Source organism: Octodon degus, unplaced genomic scaffold (assembly GCF_000260255.1).
Source record: "Octodon degus isolate 3935 unplaced genomic scaffold, OctDeg1.0 scaffold00100, whole genome shotgun sequence".
NCBI lineage: Eukaryota > Metazoa > Chordata > Mammalia > Rodentia > Octodontidae > Octodon > Octodon degus.
Window position 1 is genome coordinate 9772410 of NW_004524676.1, and position 4392 is coordinate 9776801.

At 38.3% G+C, this 4392-nt stretch overlaps 1 pseudogene; it reads right to left on the minus strand.

Moving 5' to 3' along the window:
- The window catches only part of LOC101577209, an 8091-nt pseudogene that overhangs the window by 839 nt on the left and 2860 nt on the right, over positions 1 to 4392 (minus strand).

Genomic DNA, 4392 nt, shown 5'->3' on the forward strand with positions numbered 1-4392 from the left:
GAGAGAGAGAGAGAGAGAGAGAGAGAGAGAGAGAGAGAGAGATCTAGGGATAGGGAAATTTATGTTGCAGGGTGAGGCTCTATTCTGTACACAAAGCTTTGGAGTGCTCCCCACAATTTTTGTCTGCTGACTTTTCCTAGATAGGACTTAATGGGTTTCCTGAACAAAGGTCTGTTGGTTGTACTGTAGGTGTTCAGCTCAGTCCAGTCTCTTCTTTGAGTGAATATCCTTTCTGGCTACCCTTTGCCCACATCCTATTCCTGGTTTTGTACAGAGCCATAAATAGTGATGCACAGGCCTTTGCCTTAGTGTTTTGCTTTCTGGAGAACCCAAGCTATATAGTCTATGTAGCATCTTTTCTTATTGGTATCACATTATAGGAGAGGAATGTTTTAAGAATCATATTTGGAAATGATGCTTTCTATAATTTTTTAGCAATTGATCTTGAGTGTTTTTTTTTGGTACATTTGGAATTGTTAGCTTAGGGTATGTTGAATCTACCCTCAGCTCTTGTTATTAAGATACTCCTGTGGAAACCAGAAAAAGTTACAAATGCCTTCTAATCTGTGTCTTCCCATCTTATTTCACACCACATTAAATCAAGTCAGGATCTTTTCCTGGAGGAGATGGTATAAACTCTGACAGACTCTAAATAAAAGGGGGAAACCCCCAGCTACAGAGGATATTTGTTATTAAAGCAAGAAAGATTTCCACAGAAGTAGCCAAATGGCCTTTAGCTTATTTGTTTTTCTGGTTTCACAGCTGAATTTTCACAAAATGCCTCAGTGTATATTTTTTTCAATTTTTGTTGAAAAGCATTCAAAAGTTTAAGGTACAGAATGAAGGAGTAGTGGTGAAAGTTATAGAAAATAACAAATGATTGGTTCTTTTCCTCAATACAAATAAAATTCTGAAAGATTTAGCAACAAGCAGATTAGAAAAGCAGTGGGTAGTACTTCTATCTCCTTTGATGGAATCTTTTCTTTGTGCCCTTTGGATCAAATAGAGAACTGCCCAAAGAATTGAAGAATAAAAAGTTTAAAAATATAAATTCAGAATCTTAAAAGCATAATTAATTCTTGAACTATCTCAAGGCCTGGGGAAACAAGAAACCTGGAGATAATAAATTGGCTACAATTGGAGTGCATTTAACTTACTAGGAATTAGGGCCAGGGCTAGGTCCAGGAATCTGCATGACAGGGTCTGATTTGGTTGGAGTAAGATACTGCACCATTCAAAGAAGAAATAAACTTATGATTTAGACATGTGTAAGTTGAATTTATGGAGAATAGTAGGTATCAATTTAGTAGCTCTGATCTTCCAGATGTCATGCACTAAAATACTCGGGTCCAGAACCTCAGATTCAGGGCCTTTGATGATATTAATGTTTACTTTTTAAGAAAGAAGGGAAAATGGTTATATTAATAATTTTAAAATGGTAATAAATACTTTAAACTGAAAGTTATAACCGATGTCTGTTAGTCAGTAGCTAGTGATGTTCTGTGTTGTCTGGCCCCGTTTTCTCAACCTCAGCACCATCAGTATTCAGGGTGGTCAGTTCTCCCTTGTGTGGAGTGCTCCTTTGTGTTGCATCCTTAGCCTCAACTATCGGGATGTCAGGAGCAACCTTCACCTCCAGCCTACATGAACAAAAATATCCTTAGACATGTCCAAATATTTCCTGAGGGACCAAACCACTCCTGGCTGAGCACCACAGAGCCTGGTGCAATGAGGGAAGCAGTGCCATTGTAACTGTCACAGCCTGCCTCCTGGGAAAGGATTGCTTAGTTGGTAGCAAAGATGAAGGGAAATAAGAACTCAGATAAGAGCAAATGATCTAGGATAGTATGTCATGGTGAAACATATCTAGATCAACTTTTATATAAATATTATGTGTGTGTGTGTAGTGCTTTGGGCTTACAGTTATTTTCTTTTTTCCTGCTGTTTTTCAGCATGTATTTATCAAGGGCCCTCCATGTGATAGACATTGTTCTAGGTTTTGACTATTCATTGTGTAGCTGGGTGTAACTCATGTTGTATATGGGAAGTGCTTTGTTGTATTTGTCTTGAGTGTGTACCTGAAGGGTTCAGGTGTTGGGATCTGGGTAGTGAGAGATGGTAGAACCTTCAGAAAGTTGGGACTAGTGGAAGGGGTTTAGGAGATCGGGGATGCTGACCTCAGAAGGGGTTAATACAATTTTTGCAAGATGCTGGTCAGTTCCTGTTAGAATGAGTTAGAAGAATTTCTAGTTTCCTGTCTCACCCTGTGATTCCTTCCATATGTGCATTCTCCATTGTGATAGTACTTGCTATGTGGCACACTTAGAGGCAAAATAATGGAGCTGTTGTATCTTGGAATTTCTGCCTCCAAAATTGTGGGCTACCTTAACCTCTTCCCTTTATAAAGTGCAGAGACTTAGGCATTTTTTTGTAGCAACAGAAAACAGGCTAATATAGTATAACATACAGTTAGACATGCTAGGACTAACAACAGAGCTAAATTTGTAGCTTAGAGTCTAGCAGTAATGAATAACTATGAGGAAAATTAGGATATCATGGGGTGGAGAGTGTCAGGAGATGATGGAGACCTGAGAGTGTGTCTCTGAGGGGCCCATGGTTTCCTATAAAGAAGAGTTCTTTTTCTTGCCAGGGACAATCTAAATACTCATGAATTTTCATTGATTCAATATATTATACTCTACTAAGGTAAGCTTGAGTTGTAATCCTTGAGTTGTCCCAAATGAGGAATGTGCACTCCTTTCAGTCTGCCCACAGGCTGTGCTACCATGACTGACTGCTTTGTCATATAGTGTCTTGTGGAGTTTTGGCATAACAAGTCAACTAACTCTCTGCTTTCTTTGCCCTTTCCTGGGATTAACCACTTCCTTAAAGACTGGTATCATCATGGAGGTAGAGAGTAACTCTTTTCAGGTCTATGAATTTTAGAATTTCTGTACATGATGCAACCCATTCCCAGCACCTACAAAGCTCACCGCTGTCCATTTCCATCTTATCTCCTCTTCCATGCTGTGTGCAGAAATAATAATGTATGTATTTTAGATTTATATTACCTTAGTGAACATTATTCCTAATCAGCTAAATTGTTGCACATATCAATAACTGATTCTTTTTTATTGCTGTACAGTGTTCCACTCGCCTTTTCAAGAATGTTTTGTTTGTAGTTTTGCTCTTATAAATAAAAGTTTAAATGGAATTTATTCAATTGGCATAAAAATGGTAGCTAAATGACTAAGTGAGATTGTTACACTATAGTGAACTAAAAATTAATAAACATTTCTTTAACTTTTGGCTAAATGTTTGGTTTACTCCATTTTTATCACTGTCTTTTAGACTAGAAGAATTGTGTGTATTTTTCTTAAAAACTAATTACTTGTCTTCTAAATATCCTTGCTCAACCTACAAAAGCTCATCATGCTGATCATCAGTGGGAAGCAGTTGACTGAGCTCCTGCCATTTGTGACTCATCCCCACCTGTGACAGTGACGCTAAAGTGTAAATGAATCAAGACACCAAGGGAGACAAATGATGATTATTCCTGTCATAAAAAATGACTCAGGGGAGTGTCAAAGCATCCAGGACTTTGGCAATCATTTCATGTTTGGGGAACACTTGAACTTCTGGTTCAGTGAAGTTTTCTGTGATGTTCTTTGCATTTTCTAGCTAGTTGCAATGGGAAGGATTTTCCCTGAGCTCTGGCAGTGCAGGTGGCCTAGAGGTCTGGCCTGGTCCTGGAGGTGGGAATGCACACTGAAGCACTCCCACTCCTATCCCACCACCTAGAGAGGGCTAGAAAAATACTGGAAACTAAGAAAAATATTGAAGTGGTTACAATACAGTAAAAGAAAGTTTTTTACTCCTGGAGGTTGGTTGTACAAGAAGATGCACACAATGAATGCTTAAAAATGGTTCAAGTGGTAAATTTTATTTGTGATTATTTAATCACAGTTAAAAATAGAATATACATAAAGTACATAGGTAGGCATTAGTGAAACACAATGCCCATGAAGACAGGGTGATCAACCTATCTGCAGCCAGCTTGTCTGTCACTGTTCAGATTTCAGCACTAACAGACACCAGCTGTATCAGCTGTTAGGTCACGCTCTGTGAAAACTGGAGCATTTAAGTGATGTTAGCAGAGCAAAGGTATTTTGCAAAACGCTCTCCTTACTTGCTTACCTGGTTTCTCTAAAGTGAAATACATTAAAGATGGGTATTTAATTTTCTAGTTTTTTTTCTCTTGACTTTTTAACAAAATCTCCAGAGCTGTCTCATATTTCTTTCAAAATACTTTTGTGATTTTTGTCTTTTCTTCCCATTCAAGGCCCAGATTCATTCTACTCAGAAAAGGGTCTGTTCTAGCCCCTCCCTCAA